Source organism: Miscanthus floridulus, chromosome 8 (genome assembly GCF_019320115.1).
Source record: "Miscanthus floridulus cultivar M001 chromosome 8, ASM1932011v1, whole genome shotgun sequence".
NCBI lineage: Eukaryota > Viridiplantae > Streptophyta > Magnoliopsida > Poales > Poaceae > Miscanthus > Miscanthus floridulus.
The window spans coordinates 141,848,129-141,873,995 of NC_089587.1; the positions used below are offsets into that span (position 1 = coordinate 141,848,129).

General features: G+C 46.6%; 1 pseudogene; it reads left to right on the plus strand.

Annotated features, from left to right (window-relative positions):
- The first annotated feature begins 4,180 nt into the window (after positions 1-4,180).
- Positions 4,181-24,742, plus strand: LOC136477152 (uncharacterized; annotated as a pseudogene).
- Positions 24,743-25,867: the final 1,125 nt, after the last annotated feature.

Sequence of the window (25,867 nt, forward strand, 5' to 3'; positions counted from 1 at the left end):
AACGGACCATCAGTTCAGACCAGCACAGTAAAAAATGGACAATCAGATCGGACCAATATAGTGAAAAACAGACCAGCTGAAAGAAACATTCATAACTTTTGATTCCGTGAACCTTTGGAGGCCCACGAGGACACTTTGGAAAGCTTATCAAGTCTAGTTTCCAATGGTGCAAGTTCCAAGTATTTTAGACTTCCCAATAAGGAGTTATGACTAGATTAGTTGAGACTACTCAGGATGCCAACAATCACGCTAGACCACTTCTAGAATCCATCTCGTGTTGACCTTATACATAGCCTATCTTCAGAAACTCTATTTTGTTTTCACACCCAACTAGAAGGGTTGTTCCTAGTATAAATATCCCCTGCCTCTAAGCTATTAGAAACCTTTGATGATTTGATAAACTATATGATATTGCAGTCGAGCTACCGAGTGCCTTACTCAAACCATTGTTCTTCCTTGTTCTTCTTGGACTTGTAAAGAGATCCCTCTAGGTTCCCCTAGTTCATGCTCTACGGTTTCTAGTATGGCTGCACCGTTTTGTGTGGATTAGTTCTGGATTGTGGTTCTATGGTCGTTCGGAGATCGAGTCAAAGTCTTCATGGTTTTGGTGCCTCCCTCCCCGTCGCTTGGTCACATCTAACCTTGATAGGTATAAAGCTAATTATCCCACTATTTGTAGCAAGTTATCTTTCATTCATGACCTACTGTTGTGAAGGTCGGGCCATTCCCTTTCGGTCAAGTCATGTCAAGACAACATGTCACCGACAACAGAAAAGCCCATGTCGATCTCCTACCACTACATGAAAAATAGTTTGTAGCAACGGGGCTTTTTTAGGGATGGCTAGCATTGGAGCAGCCTCTATAGTGGAGCATTCGAGCTCTAGCACAGCATCCGCCCCTACAAATGGCACCGTAGGGGCAGTTGGTAATACGATCCGCCCCTACAAATACATCGATTTGTAGGGGCGGCTGGTATGTAGAGGTGGCTATTACCAGCCGCCCCTGCTGTGTTCATTTGTAGGGGAAGCTGAATCACCAACAGAGAAATTAATTTCGATGGGCGGTGAAACCTGAGCCGTGTAGCCAACTTGGGCCTGGGCTGCGCTGGCCTTTCGGCTGGCCCAAAAGTGAGCGCATAAAAGCACCTACCCAAACCCTAGCCCTTCTCTCAGCCACCACAACCTCCCTGGGCATCTCTCTCTCACAAAAGTAGCAGCGCACCTTGGCCCCCAAGCGGCGGCGCACCCTGGCCCCCAATCGGCGGCGTTCCCTCCCTAGCCCCCAAGCAATGGCACATGAGGCTAGGTCAACGTCGGCGGTGCATCAGCCTTCCTCGGCCCGCGATAGCAACGGTGGCGGTGGACCAGCCTTCCTTGGCCTACGGCGGCGGCGATGGATCTGTCTTCCTCGGCCCACGATGGCGCCCTCGGTCACCAAGCAGCGCCCTCCCTCCTGGCCACAAGCAGTGGCATGTTGAGGCGAGGTCAGCAATGATGGGCGGATCCGTCTCCCTTGCCCCTCGATGGTGCATACCCCAAGTGGAGCACCCCTATCTCCTTCGGCACTAGCATGAGGATAGGTAGGCGATAGTGACGGATCCGGCTGCCTTGCGTCATCTCCATGTCATTTCGGGCAGCGCGAACCCATCTCTGTGTTGGTCGGTTCCCATCTCTTCCTTCCTCCCTAATCCATATGATTTGGCTTCGATTTTGATCACCGTGCAGCAGATCCATTTATATCTAATCAGTTAAATATATATAATTAACAAAGATTTCATCTGTTGTTTCATTTAATATAATATTATGAAGCAATGCCTACGAGTATGAGTGTGTCTAATGTATTCCTAGGTTTACTAAATAAGAGAAGAAAACTATATGAATGCAGTGGAGTATCATACATTAGTTTTCGCAAGTTTAGCCCAACACAACAGTGAAGTTACATAGGTACTTTCTTAGAAATGAAATTTAAATATGTGCACTATTAATACCTGAGTGGTGTCCATTTGTGATTTTCATACCACTTTATATGATATACATTGCCATAGGGATGTCATTGTATCCAATGCAATTTGTTTTAATCTTACGGATTTCTAATTTATTTTTGGTGTAAATTAGTCCATATAGGATTTACTGTAATTAAGTACATATAATGAATTTGTCTAGTGAATGGAAATATCTTACTGTAAATTTGTTACTGAATCTGTCAACTGATGAATAATTTGTCAGGTTCCACTTCCACATGTTCTTACTATAAAAGGCAAACTTATTTTTGGCAACAAATTTTATTTTTTATTATAAAAACCTTGTCGTCCAGGGAATGGTTAGTTAAATTTCTCGCTACACAAGATTTATGCCTAGCTGAGTGTCAGTGCATTTTGTTTGTGCTAAAACCAGTATAAATTGCAAGGCTGCAATAAAAAAGAAGTATATGATATAATCTATTTCTTATGAGCTTCTCTGAAGACTATGAATATGCTGTAGTATGCAAGATTTCTGCATACATGCAATTTTCAGGGAGCCTCATGAATCATGTTCTCTGCATGCTTTTCTATGATTGTTTTCAGATTTGGATTCTTTCAATTTGCAATGGCAACCAAAAAGGTACTAGTAAGATGAGTAACTGATTTGTTGGTATAATGCTAGGAAGCTTGATCCCTTTGAATTGTGAACCTTTGACTGTAGATATACATGGATGCTTACAGAAAATGCCTAGGATGTCTGACTGTCTCTGACTGTATTTTCATCTATGTAGTAGTCTATCTGGTTGCTTCAGTTCTCTACTGAAGTTCAGATTTGATTGTCTTTGAACAACTCTTTTTCTGGTTCAGTTATGCTTGTAGGTCGATAGCAACACAAAGATCAAGTACATATATTCAGCAAGGGTTCGGCTGTCACTTATCTGAACCTTCCTTTTATTTGTTTCTGTGTCGTCAAGTATTCGTCTCCTTATCTCAATAGTTCTCGGAACTAAAAGAACTTGACAGTACTTTGCTCTGCAAATGTTAAAGTTTATAAAATGCCTTCAAATTCTTATTAAACTTTTAGTCAGGTGGATTATAAGTTTGATTGGTGTTGTCTCTTTCTATTGCCTAAGTTAATATTTATATTAAATTGGTTGATAATTTGTATGTGTGTTTGACTGCTATTGTCTCTTTCTATTGCCTAAGTTAATATTTATATTAAATTGGTTAATAATTTTAATGATGGATTGTATATATTCTTGTGAACTGGGCTTATAATGGTAGTTTATATAATGCTCTTGCGCCTGTGGTCAGATTTGAATTATATATGTTCTGGTATATATATATATGTGTGTGTGTGTGTTCTGGTCAAATTTGAATTGTGAATTTGAAATTTTTTTAGCGAAAAAATATACTGAACCGTCTCTACAAACAGGTACTATAGCCGCGGCTGTTACTATAGCCGTCTCTACAAATCAATTTTATAGAGACGGCTGGTGTTACCAACCGCACGTACAAATCGATTTATAGGGACGGCTGATAACACCAGCCACCTCTACAAATCGATTTGTAAGGACAGTTTGGGAACTGCCACTACAGATGCATGATTTGTAGAGACGGTATGCTAGAGACGACTGGCCGAGCCATCTCTACAAAGCCTCACCAGCCGCCTCTAGAAACCATTCATATAGTAATGTGCTCTTGTGCATGTCGGCTGCACCTAGAAGGCCTCAAGCGCGTCCATTGAATCTTGAGGACTTTTTTAAGTCAAAACGCAATTTCATAAAGGGCACTCAAATTTCTTTAAAATATTAGGCCTTTCAAATTCATATAAAAATATCATATAATAATATTATGTATATAATAGATTTATTTTTAAGAAGATCCCGTGGAACACGCAGGATATGCTTCTATAAAAATATTAAATTTTATTTTTGGTGGCAATATTACAAGAAACGCTATAACATTGCATTTGAATCTTGCTCACCATTTGTAAATATAGAGGAAGAAAAAGGTACCCCTGTCGACGCTTGAGGTTGCAAGCCCACAAAGCCCCTGCGCCGATCAACTACAAAACCCACAATTACCCACTCCCTCGTCCCCCATCTCCACTCACACATCCCAGACCATAGTCCACACCGACCAAAACCCTCGCCACCACGACGACAAATTCCGCCTCTGCTCCGTCGCTGGTGGCCATGGAGCAGCGGCCGCGTTGCCATGGATGACATTGCTAAGATGCTAGTCCACGGTTTGGATTTCTTTATGATGGACGGAAACATGCTAGTTTGACGAAGACCGCCTTCACCAACCTGCCCCACCCGCCTACCGCAGCCGCCGCCCCCCTCTCCGGCTACGTCCCTGCGGGCGCCCTCGACGGGGTTGACCGCATCAGCTTCCTCCCTGGCATGATCATCCGCGGCATTGTCTCCCGCCTCCCCGTTAAGGATGCCACTCGTCCTCATAGACACCCACCTCCTCCCCAGCGCCTCCATCAGGACCGGCCACAGCCGCCTCGACGCCGATCTGCACGACATTGCTGATGCGGTGTCCACCGTCCTCGCAGCGCACCTAGGTCCCTTCTGCTGTGTCTACCTCATCAGCACCCCGATGGAGATGCATACCGATGAGCTCACGCTCTGGCTCCAGCACCTAGCCGCCAAGGGCGTCCAAGAACTCATTTTTCTCAGCTGCACAACAAATTTTGACTCTACCGTGCATCTCCTATTAGTTGATCTCCACTAATAGGCCCAATGGCCTATTGGGCCCTTGGATCTATGCCCTGATCGGGGGCGCCTAGCCCTAATATGGTTGGTGGGCCCTTGTCGCACAGCACTATAAAAGAAGAGGTGGGGATCAAGGCTCGGACCAAGAGGTTGACCGAAGCCACCATTACCACCTATAGAAAACCTAATCCAATCTAAAGTGAGTGTTGCCAGTGATGGGAAGCCCCACTAACTCCGCCATCACCACTGCATCGCCACCACAATGCCACAGTACTAGCGTCCATGCTATTGTGGGCAACTATGCTAGGGCGAAGACTAGGGCTACCAAGGGCTACCAAGATACACCAACAGATGTCCTTTTACCCACTAGATCTACACCTAAAGTTTAGAGCCTAATTTAACATTAGTATCAGAGCGAGGTTAAAAGTGTGTAGATCTAGTATGGGGTAAAATATAGAAAAGAAATCAAATAAAGAACAAGGGTTCGATCCATTTTGGATTGAAACCCTAACCCTAACTGGGTAAAAGAAAATAGAAAAGAGACCAGGAGGGTGGCAGACATCGTTGACTGCCGGTCATCACCACCACCCCATGGGGAAAGCTGCTACACCATCATCTTCGCCGACACGCAGCAGGAAAAGATCAGAGGGTTCAACTGTACCCAAGCCAAAAGAAAAACAAATCAGGTTAATCCTAACCCCAATCGAACCCTAACCCTAACTGGGTGAAAGAAAGAAGAAAAGAGAGGGATTCGTCCTAGAAGAGAATCAAAGCCGAACCCTAAACTTGTGAAGACCCTCTAGGGAAGAAGAATAGTGGGTCAGATTCCGAACCCTAACCCTAGATTTAAACCCTAATCCCCAACACCGGTTTGGATAAGAGAAGAAGAATCCAAATCCAAAAGAGAAGAAGGGGAAGAGGGGAAGGGGCTTATCTTGCCAATCTCAAATCAAAACCAAGAGCAAAACCGAATTGGGTTCAATCAAACCCTAACCCTAACTCGCGACGAGGAAGGGGAAGAGAGCGATTCAGTACAAATAGAAAAGAAAAGAAATCAAATGAAAGAGATGAACCAAATTGAACGAATCGAATTGGGAAAAGAAACCCTAACCCTAACCCTAATCCCCAATTGCATGACTAAGATCCAGAAGGGGAAGAAGAAAGGGAAGGGCAGAGGCCTACCCTCGCCGCTGCCGACATCATCGTCACGTGGGATGAATAGGTGCACTGCCATTTCGCTGATGTGTGAAAATACAGCACCATTGCCGCTCAGGCACGGCCTCCACGGGCATGGTGGGGCACCGCCGCTAGTTCGCTCGACGGCAGCACGCTCACCCGCATGGGGAGCGCACGCACCGGTGAAGGGCCGGCAACAGCGCCATGTCGCTCGATCATCGCTGCTGCTCGCTACGATGAGAGCTGTTGCGCTGAGAGAGAGAAAGGAGAGAAAGAAATGCCTAGGGTTTCTGGGGCAGCCACGGCCAGGGTTTTTTTTTGATCCAGCGACATCGTCGCTCGACCGTCAGATCAACGTGGACGCCTTAGATTCAACGGGCCGCCTTTCAGCCCAGGTGGGCGAGCACGGCGGGCTACTTTCGCGGCCCCATCCCAGGTTGCGGCCTAGGCACGGGGGAGGAGTCGTGCACATGCGCGAAAGAGCAGCTGTTGTAGGCTAGGCCGCTACTATAGCTGATGGGCCTAGGCTGTGCTGGCGCGTTGCAGGGCCACGGGCGCTGCTGTTGCTAGTTGGGCCACAGGGAATTTTTTCTGCTACTAGGCCAAATGAATAGTAAATAAAGTTTTGTTTTATTCTTTTTAGAAGCAAATTTTGATAGAATTTTGTCTACTTTAATATCTCTGTTAAAATTTGAACCAATAGGATAATTTTTCAGAGAATATTTGAGGAAAGTTTAATGCTTCTGAAAAATAGATAATGAATTTTTTCATGTTTCCGCTGCTAAAGAAATAGTTGATTCTCTAGTTATTTTAAACCAACGTGATATTTAATTGGAGAAAAAGAGATTTTCACATGATTATGATATTGTTATTTTCTGACCAACGTTGTTAATAACAATATCGTAATTTTAATGATTTATGCATTAATTCTATTTCTGCCCAATGGTGATGTAGAATTAATGTATAAGAACAATTGTATGTTTTGATTTTGACCAACGTTGGAATCAAGGCATGCAATTGTTGTTATTTTTTTATGTTAAGAAAAAGTTTGACCTGACCTTCATGTTGACTAAGGTGGGCTAGGCAGTCACCTCACCGTGTTTCACATAGCCTGTGGCACCGGTGAGGGAGACAAATGAGGATGATGCCACTTGGGCAACTAAAGAGAGGGATTTTGAATCTCAAAAGATGTTCTATGACCTTGAGCATAGAAAGTGGGTCACTACCAACAAGAAATGTTTGGCTGTGATAAAGAACATGATTGAGCCTACAATTATGGGCTCAATCCCAGAGTGTGACACGGTCACCAAGTACCTCGATAGAATAAAGAGTCAGTTCACTAGCTCTTCAAAGACATATGCTACCCAGCTGATAAAAGCAGCTGGTGACAGAGAGTTACTCTGAAAATGGTGGTTAAGAGAGCTCAAAATGCGTCGTCGAATTATAGCACTATCGATGAGGCCATATTTCGAGGGGGAGAATAGAAAGACTAGTTAAGAATAATATTCTTCCTCCATTAGAGCTCTCAGATTTAAAACAATGCAGAGAATGTATAAAAGAAAAGTATGTAAAGAAAATTAAGAAAGATGCCAAATTAAGCGCAAGAATTTTACAGATTACACACATAGACATTTGTGGTCCGTTTCCTAAAAAAAGTGTGGATGGTTATGATTCGTTCATAACATTCACAGATGATTACTCCCATTATGGCTACATTTATCCAATCAAAGAAAGAACAGAAGCATTGGATAAATTTAAGATATTTAAGGCAGAAGTTGAAAATCAACACAATTTAAAGATTAAAATAGTCAGGTCTGACCGTGGGTGGAGTACTACGGTCGGCATACCCCATATGGCCAAGTTCCTAGACCTTTTGCAAGGTTCTTACAGGAGAATGGCAAAGTAGCCCAGTATTCTATACCGGGCGAACCTTAGCAGAATGGAGTAGCTAAAAGACACAACCGTACCCTGGTGGATATGATGCGTAGTATGATAAGTTACTCCACCTTACAGTTAAGCATGTGGATGGAGGCGTTAAAAACCGCCACTCATATTCTCAATAGAGTACCAAGTAAGTCGGTGCCCAAAACACTGTATGAGTTGTGGACAGGAAGAGTACCCTCACTAAACCACTTACGTGTGTCGAGTCCTGCTGAGGCTAAAGTATTTAACCCAAACATTGGAAAGCTAGATCCCAAAATAGTGAGTTGCCATTTCATTGGTTACTGTGGGGGGTATGACCCCGGATACCCATGGCAGGCCACATGGGCTATGCCTCTAGGGGTGGTCCAGCCCACGAGAAGGAGCCTTGCGGGGCATGATTCTGCTCGGCACCTCCCGCAAGGCATGGGGAGGATATCTAGAAGATGTTACGTGATCTGATAGGATATGTACGATCCCATGTTTTTTGTAATCTGTTATTACTTTCTGGTTATCTCTCAGATCTAACCGACTTGTAACCTTGCCCCCCAGACTATATAAGGCGGGCAGTGACCCCCTACAAAATCACGACAAATTATACGATAGCTAATACAAACCAACAAACCATAGGAGTAAGGTATTATGTCATACTGACGGCCCAAACCTGTATAACTTGTGTGTCTCTGTTGCCTTCTTGTTCTTGATTACACGCTCCTCTACCGATCAATCTACCATCGTGGGATACCCCTCGATGGACTGCCGACGATATTCTGTCGACAGTTGGCATGCCAAGTAGGGGTGTGCATGCTATTTCCTTGTCGAACAAGATGGCTTTTTCCGTAGGCTCTTCATCCCTCCCGTAGCCTGGCCAGATCTTCACGGTCGGATCCATCACATGGGTCATCAACGCCGATGGAGTTGGAGAGCTTCTCGAGCCGGTGCAGATCCGTTCTGCGCCGACCACCTTCACACCTGTGACTACAGATCCAATCTCAGAACTACTTCTAGGGTCGACTTCATCAGCTACCTGCCGCTCGCTTCCTCGCTACCGGAGGAGGCATGTTAACAATAACGATCTGATCGAGTCTATCGATCGGGTCGGCCTAAAACTCGCCGATTGCCTCTCCATTGCTGAGTCGGCTCTAGACACCCTTGTTCAGCACTGACCACCTACCGATCCCGATCTATCGGTGACCAGTGCTTGGTAGACTTTGGGGACCGCCGCCCTGCCTTTTGGGTTTGCCAACGCCGCCGCTATGTATCAGGATGCCCTGAGGGTCAAATTCACCGACCAGGTTGCCGACCAGCTCCCACCAACCGTCAACATGCTGCACGCCAGCTGGGGTCCCAGAACATCCCTCCAAACTATCCTGGAGGAAAATCCAGACACCGAGTCTTAAGGCTCCACAGAGCCCCTCGCCGAGACCTTCACCAAGCAACCCCCTCTCCTGCCTTTCTAGGGTGGCGCAATCTTCAACGTCAGTATCAATAGCCCCCCTCGGAACGGCGAAACAGATGAGGAACGCGCCGCCCATGAAAATAGGAACGCCAACCACATGCAATGTCATGATAACGAACGTGCCATTGCGATGGCTGAGGCCGCTTGTGATAACCAGTTCAATACACAAGGAAGGCCCCTCCATCGCAACCTCAACGAAGAATTCCTCCGTGTTGACGGCCACAACATTTTCAAAACTCCGAGTGCCAATCTAGTGGTGGCCGCTAACAAACTTGCACACCTCCTGCAGATGCCTGAGCTCGCCAAGGTCGCCGCTATGCTTAAAGCGGCACACTATCAAGTTAATGAGATTCGAGAAGTTCAGAGACCTTCATGCTCCACAAGCGTGATTCGCCGATCCTAGATCTAATCGCCGCCCCAGTCAAAGCCGTTTCGCCGACCAGTCACTACCTCCCCAGGGGGGAGTTGGAGGCCACCACGCCGAGCATCATCGCCAGCATGACCAAGAGGTCGAATAGGATGCCCGAGTGCACCTCAGTAACCTTCGGGATGCACGACGGCGTATCGATCAATGATGTTTCGGGCGCCATGAAGATGAAGTACGACGCCACCAGGAGTATGAGCAAGAGTACAGTAACCCAGACTCAGCTCTAGAGCCGATCGTCGCTGGCAATACTGCCGATATTGGCCTCAACAGCCCGAAAGGGCCCCCAACATTCACCAGGGCGCTTCGAACGCTCCAGTGGCCTCGTGGTTTCAAAATCACCGGAGTCGAGCCCTATGAAGGGAGGATGAACCCAACTCAGTGGCTGTAGGCATACGCCACTACCGTCCATGCCGCCAGAGGAGACACCACCGTCATGGCAAATTATCTCCCCATCATGCTCACGCCAGCCGCCATGAGCTGGCTCACAAGCCTTGCCCCAGACTCCATTGGATCTTGGGAAGATCTGAAGAGGGTCTTCACTGACAACTACATGGCCACATGCAGGCGGCCGGGCACCATGCATGATCTCAACCGCATCACCCAAAAGCTATCCAAACTACTCCGCGGCTACATCAGACGCTTCTCTGAGAGGAGGAATTCTATTCCCAACATCACGGAAGCCAAAGTCATCACCACCTTTGTCCGAGGACTTCATCACCGAGAACGTCGTTCTAAGTTCAATAGGAAGCCACCTACCAGCATCGGTGAGATGATCACAACTGTCAACTAGTACGCCGATGCCGAGGAAGCAGAGGTGTGTTTTAATGAAGATACGGGCACTAATCGCCCGCCTCGCTGCCACGACGACCGCAACGACGACCGACAGCACAACGATCGCCGCCATGACGACCACAATGACGACCAACAGCACAACGATCGCCGCTACGACAACTACAGTTTCCATCGGGACAGCGGACGAGATCGTCCAGATGGATTCAAACCTGGTTAGAATCACCGCCGCCGACCAGATCACTTTGTTGCCAACGTCAATGAGCCGCGTGCAAAGCATAACTATGATGAGCAATACAAGAAGATCCTTGACGGACCGTGCCCCCTACACAAGAATGCCAAACACAAGATGAAGGACTACCTTGGTTTGGCTAAGGAGTTCCAGGAGAAAAAGTACAACGACGACAATGGCGGGAACGGAGGATGCCAACCTCCTGGGGATAATAATAATGCCTTCTAGGACCACGACAAGGTGGTCACCACCATCTTTGGGGGTTTCGCCTCCAACAAGAGCAGAAGGGAACAGAAGCTCGCCGCCCGATGAGTGCTCGCCGTCATTTCAGAGGAAACTACCACCAACCCCAGCTATCGCCCATGGTCCAAAGTCTCCATCACCTTTAGCAGGGCTAACTAGTGGGTGGACATACCCTACACAGGGCGTTTTCCCCTCGTCCTTGATGCGACTGTCCAGAAGGTGCTCTTCAGAAAAGTCCTCATCGATGGTGGGAGCGCTTTGAATCTACTCTTCACTGGGGCCCTAAGGGAGCTCGGCCTCGGGCCAACAGATCTCACGCCTTCAGACTCCTCCTTCTGGGGCGTGGTACCTGGTAGGGCATCCAGACCGCTTGGAGAAATTGCCCTACCAGTATAGTTTGGCACGGCAACCAACTACCGAGTGGAGCATATCAACTTCTACATCGCCGACTTCGACACCGCCTATCATGCCATACTAGGGCGACCGGCTCTGGCCAAGTTCATGGCTGTTCTGCACTACGCGTATTTGGTGTTAAAGATGCCTTTGCTCGCAGGGGTCCTGTCTTTGCGGGCCAACCTCTTCGTCGCCTACGCCTATGAGACAGAAAGTCTCGCCCTCGCCGAAGCCACCGACCTCTCCATCCAGATGGCTAGCGTGGTTGCCAAAGCCAAGATGCCATTTGCTGATGACATGGAGATCCCAGAACCTCCTCATGCCTTCGCCAAGTCCAAGGAAGTCAAGGAGATCGACCTCGGCCTCGACGACCCTTCCAAGACGGTGAAAATTGGGGCTCACCTTGACCCCAAATAGGAAAGCACGCTCGTCTCCTTCCTATGTGCCAACATCGATGTGTTCACTTGGAAACCTGTAGACATGCCGGGGGTACCACGGGAGAAGATCGAGCACTCCTTGAATGTCTCGCCGACTGCTAAACCAATCAAGCAAAAACTTTGCCGATTCGCGCCGGACAAAAAGGAGGCCATTAGGGTAGAAATAAAATGGCTCTTAGCTGTCGGGTTTATAAAAGAAGTGTATCATCCAGATTGGTTAGCTAATCCTGTTCTTGTTAAGAAAAAGAATAAAGAATGGAGAATGTGTGTTGATTATACTGATCTTAACAAACACTGCCCTAAAGACCCCTTCAGCCTGCCTCGGATAGACGAGGTCATAGACTCCACCGCCGGCTGTGAGTTGCTCTTCTTTCTTGACTATTACTTCGGCTACCATTAGATCTCCCTCAAGAAGGAAGACCAGGTCAAAACATCTTTCATTATGCCTTTCAGTGCATACTACTACACCAGTATGTCCTTCGGACTAAAGAACGCTAGAGTGACCTACCAAAGGGCTATCTAGACGTGCCTCGACCAACAGATCGGCCGCAACGTCGAGGCCTACATCAATGACATGGTCATCAAGACTAAAACCACCGACAATCTTATCGCCGACCTTGAAGAAACTTTCTCAAACTTGAGCAAATACTGATGGAAGCTGAACCCTTCAAAGTGCATCTTTGGAGTTCCATCCGGTATCCTGCTAGGCTACATCGTTAGCGCTCGGGGCATTGAACTGAACCCTGATAAGGTCTCCGCCATCACCAACATGAAATGACCGACGTGTGTCAAGGATATACAGAAGCTTATAGGCTGCATGGCTACGTTAAGCTGATTTATCTCGCACCTCGATGAAAAAGGGCTACCTTTCTTCAAGCTCCTCAAGGCATTCAAGCTTTTTTCTTGGTCAAAGGAGGCAGACATAGCTTTTGAGCAGCTCAAGTTGTTTTTAACAAAACCTCCAATCATGACAGCGCCACGACCAGATGAAACTCTGCTGGTTTACATCACCACCACTTCTCGAGTTGTCAGTACGGCTATTATCGTCGAACGCAAGGAAACTGGACACGCCTACAAGGTACAATGTCTGGTCTATTTCATCAGCGAGGTACTTAATGAGCCTAAAACTCGTTATCCTCAGGTGCAAAAGCTGTTATATGCAATTTTGATTACCTCACGCAAGCTCCGACATTACTTCGAATACTACAAGATTGCTGTGGTCACCGAGTTCCCTCTGGGGGATATTCTCCGCAATAAAGAGGCCAATGGTCGTATCATCAAGTGGGCTATTGAGCTCGGCACTTACTCCATTGACTTCAGAAGCAGACCGACCGTCAAGTCATAGGCGCTTGCTGATTTCATCGCTGAGTGGACCGAAATCCAAGAACCCATTGCCACCACTTGCCCTGAGCACTGGGTGATGTACTTCGACGACGCCCTTAATATTAATGGTGCTGGTGCGGGCATTCTGTTCATCACGCCAACAAAGGATAAACTCCGATCTGTTCTTCGCATACATTTTCCGACCTCCAACAACACCGCAGAATACGAAGCATGTCTCCATGGTCTCCGTATAGCTGTCGAGCTCGGCGTCAAACGCCTCATGGTATATGGGGATTCCGTGCTAGTTATCAATCAGCTCAATAAAGATTGGTCCTGTTCCAGTGAGAAAATGGACCCATACTGCGCCGAAATTAGGAAGCTTGAAGGGAAATTCTACGACATCGAGTACCACCACATGGTACGAGATCAAAACCAACCAGCCGACCAGCTATCAAAGATAGGATCTTCTCATGCCACGGTTCTGCCAGGGGTTTCGTTCAAGACCTCCTGACAACATCCATTAAAGAAGATAAGGAAGTTGTAGAAGTACCCCCTGCCGAGCAGTTGGTACTCGTGATACCTTCACTGGTCGCCGATTGGAGGGAACCGTTCATCAAATACCTCTCCAACGACGAAGTACCCGCCGACAAAATCGAAACCGAATGACTAATTCGCTGAAGTAAGCATTACGTGTTGGTAGATGGTAGCCTGATGAGGAAAAGTGCCAAGGAAGGGATACTGCATAAGTGCATCATCCAAGATGACAGTGTGAAGCTACTTTCCGAAATTCACTCTGGTTCCTATGGCAATCATGCGGCTTCGAGAACACTGGTTGGCAAAGCTTTTCGAGCAGGTTTTTACTAGCCCACGGCCATCTCCGATGCAGAAGATCTCATTCGACGATGTGAGGGTTGTCAGTTTTTTGCCAAGCAAATACATATACCGGCACAAGAATTGCAGACCATTCCAGTTTCCTAGCCATTCGCATGCTGGGGACTGGATATGATCGGGCCTTTCAAACCAGCGCCAGGAGGTTTCCGGTATGTGTACGTCGCCATCGATAAGTTCTCCAAGTGGATTGAGTACAAACCACTCGTCTTAGCTACTACAAAGAAAGCAGCCGAGCTCTTTGAAGACATCATACACAGATTTGGTCTCCTAAATAGCATCATCACCGACCTCGGGATGACTTTTACCGGTCATCATTTTTGGGACTTCTGCGAAGACCGGTGCATCTCTGTTAAACATGTTTCCGTTGCTCATCCTAGAGCTAACGGCCAGGCCGAGCGGGCTAATGGTATGATCCTCAACGCCCTCAAAAAAAGGCTCTATCAGAAAGAAGAAAAGCATCCGGGTAGATGGCTCAAAGAACTACCAGCTATGGTATGGGGACTACGCACTCAAGCTAGTCGCAGTACCAACGTATCTCCATATTTTATGGTCTATGGCTCAGAAGCCATACTCCCAGCGGATATTGCTTTCCGAGCACCTAGAGTAGAAAATTATGATGAAGAGCAAGCCTCAGCTATTCGAATAGAAGACGTTGATCAGGCTGAGGAAGAACGTTTGATTACTTGCGTTCGCACAGCCAAGTACCTCAAAGGTCTGCGGAGGTATTACAACCGCAACATCAAAGGTCGCTCATTCACGATCGACGACCTCGTCTTACGTAGGAAACAAAAAACCAAAGGGCTTCACAAGCTGTCTTCCCCCTAGGAAGGACCTTATGTCGTCAAAGGTATTGCTCGACCAGGGTCTTATCACTTATGTGACTTAGATGGACTCAATGTTCCTAACTCCTGGCACATAGAGCACCTTATACATTTCTATCCCTAAAACAACACAGATATGTATTCTTTACCTTCAGATTAATAAAGTTTTGGTCTCCATAATTTTCCTCCATTTTTTCCTCCATTATAAGCTTCACTTACCGTTATCGGGCTATACGCCACTCCATGATGACCTCCAATACGCTCGCCAAGTACGCCCAAATCACCGAGCATGATTCCTCCGAATCGCCGAGCACGATTTCTCCAATCGCCGAACACGTTAACTCCAAATTGCCAAACACGATTCCTCCGAATCGCCGAGCACGATTTCTCCAAATCGCCGAACACGTTAACTCCAAATCGCCAAACACGATTTCTCCAAATCACCGAACACGATTCCTCCGAAACACCGAACACGTTAACTCCGAAAATCACCGAACACGATAACTCCAAAAATCGATGAAACACGATTTCTCCAAAAATCGCCTACTATGTTTTCTCCGAATCACATAAGTTTTTCCTCCTAAAAACGACGACGATTTTTGCACTCCAAATTTCATAACATAGCTCGCCGATCATCGAGCAACACACGTTTTTCTTTTCTGTTTTCTATGGGGAAGACCCAGTCTCCGATTACTTCCTACACACGCTAAGGGGCTCCGTGCTCTGCGTTACGGTTGGTCGGCTGCGGTTCCTTGGTCATGCCTATTAATCCTGCACGTGTCAGGGTCTCTGCGCTCGACGTTATGGACTATGGGCTAGTCAAGGCCTAGATTTCAGGCATAGACTAACTACTCGGACACCACTTTAACTATTTTTCTCAGCAAGTTACTCAAATTGTCTGCTGGGCAGCATGTGTTTTGCTTTGATAATTATGGAGGAAACCAAGGCTCTAACATCCCACCACACGTGCTTTGGGCTCCGTGCTCTGCGTATCGAGCGGTAGGCTATGGTCCTATGGTAACGCTTGTTTTCCCAACATGCACACGGGCTACATGCTCTGCGTTACGAATTATGGGCTAGCTAAAGCATCAGGTTTAGTGCAAACTAACTGATCGAACACTGCTTATATTATGCATAATGGCGTTGGGTTATTAATACAAATGACTCTTCATCGCTAAATAAAGTAAGTAGTACAGGCGACAGTATCCAAGCAGTTCGTTAAGATTCGCCACCGGCTTCTGTTTCACCAAATAGGTCTATATCGCCGACAAGCATTTTTGCTGCATCTTCAACATCATCCTCCAGTTGCTGGGTTTGCGCGTCGCTCAGCCCGTCTGCGAACCCACCACCTATCGACTGGATGTTGATAGACGGATAGTGGTACCGAACCACTACAAGGGCATGAGTAGCGGCGGTCAAAATGGCGTCACGGTTGAAATTTTTGAAATTCTCCCACACTGCCTTGCATCTCTGAATGATGGTGTCTAGCCCTTGCTGCCTGCTGTCAGGATGGGGTGCCGGTTCAATGTCGACGCAGTCGAGTACTGGTGCTATTGTGGCGGTTATAGTGTTGAAGTTGTCTTTCTGGACTTTGGCTTCCTGCACCAGCACATCGAACTGTGCCTTGGTTTTATGGCGATAATCTACAAAAATTAGAATGGTTTGTCAGACCAGAAAAGTACTACAACATTACTTCCAATCAGGGGGTATCTACCTTTCAGTTCTTCAGCCAGTTTGGCTGCTCACTCTGACTCTTTCACTTTCTCTTGTCGAATTTGCTCGACGGTCTGGCGAAGCTGGCTGAGTTCTGCGTCTTGCTCTGCAAGCACAACAGTTATCATAACAGTGGATTGGCAAATTATTGCAAAGTACATTATGTAATAAGGCATACCAAATTTCTACTTGGATACATCCTCGAACTGCTGGCACTTCCGATCGAGTTGCTTGGATTTATTTTTGAGTTCTTCGGTTTTCTTGCCCAATTGCTCGGACATATTTTTTAGCTCCTCGGATACAATCGCCAGTTGCTCGGACTTCTTAATCAGCTGCTTGGATGTAGCCATTAATTGTTTGGACAGAACCCCCTTCTGATGTTCAAGGTCCCGTGAGTTAGACTCTGCAAGGTCCCGCTCGCGCTGGGCCCTCTTAATATTCTTTTCCAAAAGATTTAACGCCTCCCGGAGTTTCTTGTTTTCCTCGGCGAGGGGCTCCATCCTCTTCATCAGTTGATGCTGCTGCTCGACTGTTCGAGCTATCCCCTGTGGATGAACAATGCTAGAGATAAGCCATGGTTTCCAACAACATATATCAGTGTTTCAGGTGTGGTACTCACCTCGATTTGAGTCATAACACCAGCAACGGCGGATTTTAACCTCTTTATTTCCCTGGTGGTGTCTTCTTCCTCGACAACTACCACCTCTTCCCCGTGTTTTCGGAGAATCCGGACGGACTAGGGTTTGCGTGCGGCACACTCGATCTCCACAACCTCATCCTCCTTCGCCGCCGATTGAGGCACCACTGGGGGACTCTGTGGTCGGACAGCTGCTCCGACCACTCCTGGCATCACTGCGGGTGGTGAAGGTTGCTCCTCGGCCGTCGACGGAGTTGCATCCTCAGCCTCCGGTGCATCAACAACAGCTGCAGTTTTTGCTTCCAAAGTATCGACCTTTTCAGTTGTAGCCTCAATCGCGGTCGCCAATGCGCCTGTCGTGTGCGCCAATGATTCACCGTCGCCAGGACCGCTGGCAGCGGCAGCTGGCCCGTCCTCTATTGGCCGAGCACTCAGGGACTCCCGGATAGGGGCAGTTGGCATTTTTTCTACTGAGGGTACGGGCCTCGGTGTTGCCCTGCGTAATATCGGCTTTTCAGTAATCAAGAAAATTCAAAGAACAATATTATTACTCCAAGGCAAATATACTTACGGTTTGGTCTTCCAATTAAATTTCTTGAACCGGTGATGCCTGCCTGATCCCCCAGGCGCTGCTGATTGGTTCGCCTGGTGGGAGGACTCTTGCTCCTCTATAACAGGGTGCCGCTCTGCTTGGTGCCCCGAGGCTGCCTCTGTGTGCTGCTCTGTAGTTATCCCCTCTTGCTGCTCGGGGACTTTGGTCGTCTACGCCGCTAGGACTTCCGTCATTGCCCGCACATAGCTTCTCCTCGCTTGCTGCTCGGGAGCTTCAACATCCATCGATGGCTCTTTCGTGCTCGGTGGATGCACTGCCTGGTTCTCGTCATCGTCCGACCACTCCAGCATAGCGGTTCTTCGTGGTCGAGCGGTTCGGTCTTCACCAAGCGAGACGCCGCCTGATTTTGGTGCAGTAGAGCTTGCGGTTTTACTCCTTTTTTGGACCGGCTCATCTACTGCCAGTCTTTTCCTGTGGATCTTCTCCAATGCTGGGGATGGACTATCCGATGAGGTGCTCTGCTCCTCCTCTTTGGACTATAGCGGCCGCCAAATGTCCACTCCTTTCGGCCAATCGGCTCTCAGCACGTTTGAAAAGTATATTACCCTATCCTGCGAATGGATCTTTACATAAGTAAGTCAGTCCTTTGCTCGGAAATTGATGCCTAAACAATGCAAGGTGAAAGGGTTACCTGAGGAGGTGGATTGGTACAATTGAAAGCCTTTGTTCCTTTTGGCCAACTGAATGAGACATTGGAAGTAAATAGGTCCATGGCACGGTCTATTACTTCTTTCTTTGTCAGACGGTCTGTGTTTTCACAGGTACCGTCGTTGTCACCTTTATAGTCGAACGCCGGGTGGGCCCTCTCTTTGCAGGGCTGGATGCGCCGCACTATGAAGCTAGCTGCCACCAGTTCACCCCTAAGCTCCACGCCCTTAATCAAGTCCAGAAGTTCCATTACCTGCTCCATGTTAGCATTGTTGGGTCTCTCCAACTAGTTAATATGATTAACCGGGATGTGGTGGACATCGCATCAAATCATTGGGTGACTTTGTTTGATATAGAACCATCTGGCTTTCCAACCTTTAAGGGAGGTATTTAGCGGTACGCTGATGTATTCGCTGGCCATCCCATCCCTGAGTTGTAGGTACACACCGCCGAACACCTTGGAACCGCTGCCCCCCTTCTTCTTTAGACAGAACAGGTGCCTGAAGAGGTTGAAGTGCGGAAGAACACCGAGAAATGCCTCGCAGAAATGGATAAAGATAGACACGTGCAGAATGGTGTTGGGGTGCATATTACAGAGGCTAATCACCCAAAACTCCATAAGATCCCTCAGAAAGGGGTGGACAGGAAACCCTAATCCTCGCCAGAAATAATCTTCAAATACTACAGCCTCATCAGTATGAGGTGTTGGGAAGGGCTCACCACTAGCCGGCCGCCATCCAGCAGTGAGGTGGTCTGGGAGAACGCCCGCCGCCACCATCCTATTGAGATCCACCGCCCCCGTCTTCGACGGCACCCACTCCTCGTCATGGTTGGCTCCGGTGGCCACCTTCCTCGGCTTTGCGGCTCCTTTTTTCGGCGCCATTCTCTCCGGATTGGAACTGGGTTGGAGGCGAGTGCTCGTGATGGTGTGAAATGTGGAGCGTAGGGATTGCGAAGGAAGGAAGAAAGGCAGATTGAGTGAGGTAGGAGGCAATGTATGTGGCGGCGTGGTTATAAAGCACTTCCTCCAGTTTTCATTGCGTCTAAGGGTTTTTGGGAAACCGTTCCCGCTATTAGCGCTACTTCGACTCCACCAACGTGGTTTAATGGGCCGCAAATTTGGCTATCATGTAATAGTAGCCCACGTCACTCATTTATCGCCGCCAAATATTCACCGATTTCTCCACAATTTAATGAGGCTCAGTACCCAATGCTGCACAACCATTACTCTGATTTTTTCTCCACGGTTTGATTTATCCGATATCTACGCCCGACACACGGGGACTGGCTACTTGCTCAGATGGATTACTTTTTTCTGAGCCTGGCACCACGTGACTACGTCACCTAATGTCAGGCTCGGGGACTAAGTGGGCACACTTCACCTTGCGGTGAATGTGTTTGTTTTTCATCTCGAGGCTACGCTTGGGGACTGGTTACCTGCTTGGCTGGTTTAATATTTTTTGAGTCTAGCACCACGTGACTACGTCACCTACTATCAGGCTCGAGGACTAAGTGGGCACACTTCACCTTGCGGTGAATGTGTTTGTTTTTCATCTCGAGTCTACTCTCAGGGACTGATTACCTGCTCGGCTGGTTTAATATTTTCTGAGCCTAGCACCACATGACTACATCACCTACTATCAGGCTCAGGGACTAAGTGGGCACACTTCACCTTACGGTGAATGTGTTTGTTTCTTCTGAAAGACTCCAAGCCTCTAAAAGTTAAACCAAGGTATCTTTAACCTCGTGGTCGGACTCTAAGTGGGCACACTTCATTTTACCGTGCAGGAATTTTCAATTCTGAAATTGAGCTCCTTACACCCTTATGTCAAGCCGTGCTCGGAACACACTGGTCGGCGATGGTACACGCTGCTCAGTAGCTGCTCACAACTGCTTGGCGATTCATTATGGTGGTCGGACCATGATTTGAACAGCTCGGTTTTTGTTCGCACATGCTTGGAAAAGTTCAATACGGCGTTGCTCAATGGGTACAAGGTGCTCGGGGACTAGCTGTGGGGAGTACGACCCCGGATACCCACGGCAGGCCACATGGGCTACGCCTCTAGGGGTGGTCCAGCCCACGAGAAGGAGCCTTGCGGGGCACGATTCTGCTCGGCGCCTCCCGCAAGGCATGGGGAGGATATCCGGAAGATGTTACATGATCTGATAGGATATGTATGATCCCATATTTTTTGTAATCTGTTATTACTTTCCGGTTATCTCTCAGATCTAACCGACTTATAACCTTGCCCCCCCCCGGACTATATAAGGCGGGCAGGGACCCCTACAAAATCACGGCAAATTATACGATAGCTAATACAAACCAATAGACCACAGGAGTAAGGTATTACGTCATACTGATGGCCTGAACCTATATAACTCGTGTGTCTCTGTTGCCTTCTTGTTCTTGATTACACGCTCCTCTACCGATCAATCTACTATCGCGGGATACCCCTCGGTGGACTGCCGATGGTTATCCAGAAAAGTCAAAAGGTTTTCGTTTCTACTGTCTAGACAGACATATAAAGTTTGTGGAAACGAGACACGTTGTCTTCCTAGAGGATGAAATGATGAGGGGAGCATGGTAGCTCAAGAAATTGACCTTGAAGAGAAGCGGGTGTATGCGCCCACTCCGATGATTCATGAGCCAATTTTCTCACTTCCTGCTATTGCTGCACCGACACTACAAGATACTGTGGTGCCAGCACCTGTTGTTATTCCGTCTGTGGCAACAATGAATGACGATGAGGATCCTGTTCTTCAGGATCCTATAAAACCTATTGCCACACATGAGGAGGAGCAACAACAGCCTCAAACAGAAGATGTGCCAAATGTAGAGGCCCCTAGAAGGTCTCAAAGAGTTAGAAAATCAGCTATTTCTGCTGACTATGAAGTATACAATACTGAAGAATTTCAAATGGAGGATGATCCCACCTCATTTGAAAAAGCCATGAGAAGTGATCATTCATTAAAGTGGCTTGAGGCCATGGAAGATGAAATGAAATCAATGAATGCCAATAAAGTTTAGGACTTAGAAATAATTTCTAAAGGAGCCAAAATAGTATGCTGTAAATGGGTCTACAAAACAAAACTTGACTCTTAAGGAAATATAGAGAGATATAAAACGCGACTTGTGGTAAAAGGCTTTACGCAAAGAGAAGGGATTGATTACAATGAGACATTTTCTCTAGTTTCATGTAAGGATTTCTTCAGAATCAAAATGGCATTAGTGGCACATTACGATTTAGAATTACATTAGATGAATGTAAAGACGGCATTTCTCAACGGAGGCTTGAAGGAAAAATGTTTACATGGCACAATCGAAAAGTTTTGTCATGGAAGGAAAAGAACGAATGGGATGACGCCTAAAGAAATCCATTTATGGATTAAAACAAGCTTTAAGACAGTGGTACTTGAAGTTTAATCAGACAATAAGAAATTTTGGGTTTAAAGAAAATGTAGAGGACAATTGTGTCTGTGGAAAGTTTAAGAATAGGAAGTTTATCTTTCTTGTCTTGTATGTGGATGATATCTTACGTGCTAGTAGTGATGTCAGTCTACTACTGAAGACAAAGAAGTTTTGTCAAAATTTGATATGAAAGATTTTGGTGAACCTTCGTTCGTTCTAGAGATCGAGATTCACCGAGATAGAAGTAAAGGGGTATTAGGACTGTCACAAAAGGCATACATAGAAAGAATCTTAAAGAAATTCAGTATGCACAAATATAGTCCATCACTTGCTCCTATAGTCAAGGGCGACAGATATGGAGATTTTCAATGCCCCAAGAACTAATATGAGATCGATCAAATGAAAGTGGTTCCATATGCTTCACTTGTCGGAAGCTTGTAATATGCTCAAGTATGTACGCGCTCTGATTTGACATTTATTACCAAATTACTTGGTAGATTCCAGAACAATCCTAGAACAGAACACTGGAAAGTGGTAAAGAATGTCTTACATTATTTGCAAGGAATGAAAGGCCTCATGATGACGTATAGAAGATTTGATTCACTCCATGCAGTGGGATATTAGATTCTGATTATGCGGGAGATGATAAAAAATCCACGTCTGGATATGTATTCACTCTCGCAGTGGGAGCTATTTCATAGAAAAGCTCAAAGCAAACCGTCACTACATCATCTACAATGTATGATGATTTATGGCGTGTTATGAGGCAACAGGTCAGGTGAACTGGCTAAAGAAGTTCATACCCGATTTGAAGGTGGTTGACGACATCTATAGACCACTTAAGTTATACTGCGATAATAATCTAGCGGTACAGTATGCTCACAACAATAAGTCAAGTGGTACTGCCAAACACATTGACATAAAGTATTATGTTGTGAAAGATAAAATCCGGGATCATGTCATAAGTCTTGAGCATATAAGTACCGAAAAGATGCTTGCGGATTCGCTTAAAAAAACTTACTACCCAACGTGTTCAGAGAACATATAGCTAGCATAGATTTAAGGGAAAGCCTGGACAAAAGAAGGCCCAAAGTTAAGTATCTATTTCAGAACAGAGTGGTGTGTTGTAGCTGTTAAATCTATCGGCAATTGATCGTGACAATAAAACATGCTTTATGCGCTAATCTGTAATAGAATAAACAAAAGTAAATAAAATTGAAAGATGTTAGTGAGATCAAGGGGGAGAATGTTAGTTGATCTCCACAACGGCCTATTGGGCCTTTGGATCTGCGCCCTGATCGGGGACGCCCAACCTTAATATGGTTGGTGGACCCCTGTCGCACAGCACTATAAAAAAAAGAGGTGGGGATCAAGGCTCGGACCACGTGGTTGACCGGAGCCGCCGTTACCACCTACAGAAAACCTAATCCGATCTAAAGTGAGTGCTGCCAGCGACGAGAAGCCCCACCGACTCCGCCGTCGCCACTGCATCGCCACCACGACGCCTACAACGCCACGGTACCGGCATCCACGCTCTTGCGAGCAACTGCGTCAGGGCGAAGACTAAAGCTACCAAAATACACCAACAAATACCTTTTTACCCGCTAGACCTACGCCTAAAGTTTAGAGCTTAATTTAACATCTCCCAGCCACGCTCTTTAGATGCACCTCCCTCACAAAACTCTACATCGGCTTCTGATGGTTTCCGCCGACCACCGCCCTCCCTCCCACCGCCGCATTCCCATACCTCCGGGAGCTCGGTCTCTTCTCCCTCGTCATGACCGAACAGGACCTCGCCTTCGTGCTGAACAGATGCCCCGTCCTGGAGAAGCTCCTGATGACCGGATGCCGGTGGCCGGTTTGCCTCCGCATTCGGAGCCACAGCCTACGGTTGGTGGAGGTATGCCAGTGTATCGCACCAGAAATCACAGTGGTGAATGCTCCACGCCTGGAAAGGCTCTTGCTTTGGGAAGCTTGGGGTGGCGGCAGTCTCACCTACATGTCCTCCAAGATCAAGATTGGCCATGCTCCGAAGCTGCGCTTCCTGGGATTCTTGGTGCCTGGAATGCACCAACTGGAGATTGGAACACCGCCATCAAGGTGGGAAGCATCATTTTCGTTTACTTCTTGTGAATGTGGTTTTCATTGTGAACCCTGGTGGTTATATGGCAATTTTTTTAAAGGAAAGGCTATGGGGCAATGTGTGATCTTAGTTTCTTCTTTCAATTCCATGGAACCTCAAATTGCATCAATTGCAGGCTGAGACAAAGGCAAGCCCAAACACCATTGTCCCAAGTGTCCAGATGCTGGCAGTTCAGGTGAAACTTGGAACCCGCATTGAAGCTAGGATGTTACCTAGTTTCCTCCGATGCTTTCCCAACGTCGAGACACTCTACGTCCAGGTAAAATTTTAACTGAATATATACTTGTGTCAGACGAGACTGCTAATCCATTACCTGTTATTACCTATGTGCTCTGATCTATCTAATTGCAGTCCGTAAACGATGACTTCAAATTCTGGGGACCTCAAGCAGCTGGCACTGGCAAACTAAATCTCAAGTTCTGGAAGGAGGCAGGTCTCATTGAATGTGTTCAGCGGCACATCAAGAAGGTGGTTCTCCGTAAGTTCCGAGGGACAAGAAGCGAGCTTGACTTCCTCAAGTTCATCGCCGAGCATGCACGAGTTCTTGAGAAGATGGTGATTGTGTTGACCCATGGACATTCCCCTTCAGATCCGGTCGCTACCAACCTGAGGACTAGAATGGCTTCTGCAAAATGGGCCAATGCATGCTGTGAGCTGATGATTTTTCAGACTCCATTTGCTCAAGAAGGACAACTTGGTGCTACCTATCAGCATTTAATCTTTCTAGCACAGACCCTTTTGATGTTTGAAAATGTCACGATGGGACATGTCAAAGTCATTAGTGGGTGTTCCAGTATCCATATGCAAGGCACTGTTTCAGACTGCTTGCAGTGTGTTTTTTGAGGATTATGAAGCATTCTATACTCTGGTTTCAGTGACTCAAGTGTAGAACTTATTGATTAGCATCATTTGGTTTGCAGAAGATTTGTGTCGCTTATGTAATCTGTTTTCCGTTTTCAGTGATATTGCATTGGACACCTGCTAAATATTTTCTGATTGCTGATGGGAATATTTATGCTTCGCTTGCCATGTACCAATTTGTGTGTTCCTTAAAAAGAAATGTTCCATTTGGCATCAGATGGTACCTTTTCCAGTTCATTGTTCATGATTGATTAATCACACCCTTTGCATCAAGTCATCAATACAGCATAGGGTCTATTTGGTATGAAGGGCTGATAATGCCTATGCTCATCAAGATACAAAGGTGAGCATAGGCATTATCAGCCCTTCATAGTTCATACCAAATAGACCCTATGCTGTTGGCACAAACTATTACAGGTCCTTTCTACCCATGTCAAATTTGTTTTCTGTGTGCAATTATCATAAACTAGCTGCTTGTACAGGCTTTATTGGAACAAATAAGCTGGTGTGGACTGGCATATCTCTTTGGAAATCGGAACCACTTCAATTCTATTTGGTTGTGCCATGTCAATGTTGCTATATTACTGCAGTACTTGTGATTCCAGTTCCTTTAAAAAAAAATTTGTAATGCTCCTATTAGGTCCTAATGATTCCACATAGTTGAAGTTGCTGATTCTGATTTCTGGAAGTTTATAAGTCAATTTATAGGGTTGCATATCTATGTTTTGATTTTCTTATGCCACTACCGGTTTCAATTGGATTTGCTTGTTATGTGTTCAGATTTTCAGCTCCTTACTGGTTATTACTAGTTTCCTCAAGAAGTTAAAAGATAAGTAGCTAGCTAGGGTTTCTGGTTATGATAAAACAAAATCTTTTTCGTTGGCATGTAGCCTTTTGTCATTGTTGTTAGGTTTGCATGTTGGCTGCACAAATCTTTATAGCAATAGAATAGACATATAGAATAGAAGGGCGGGCCTGGTGTAAGCGGTAGAGTCTTACCACCTATGACCAGAAGATCCCGGGTTCGAGTCGCAGTCTCCTCGCAT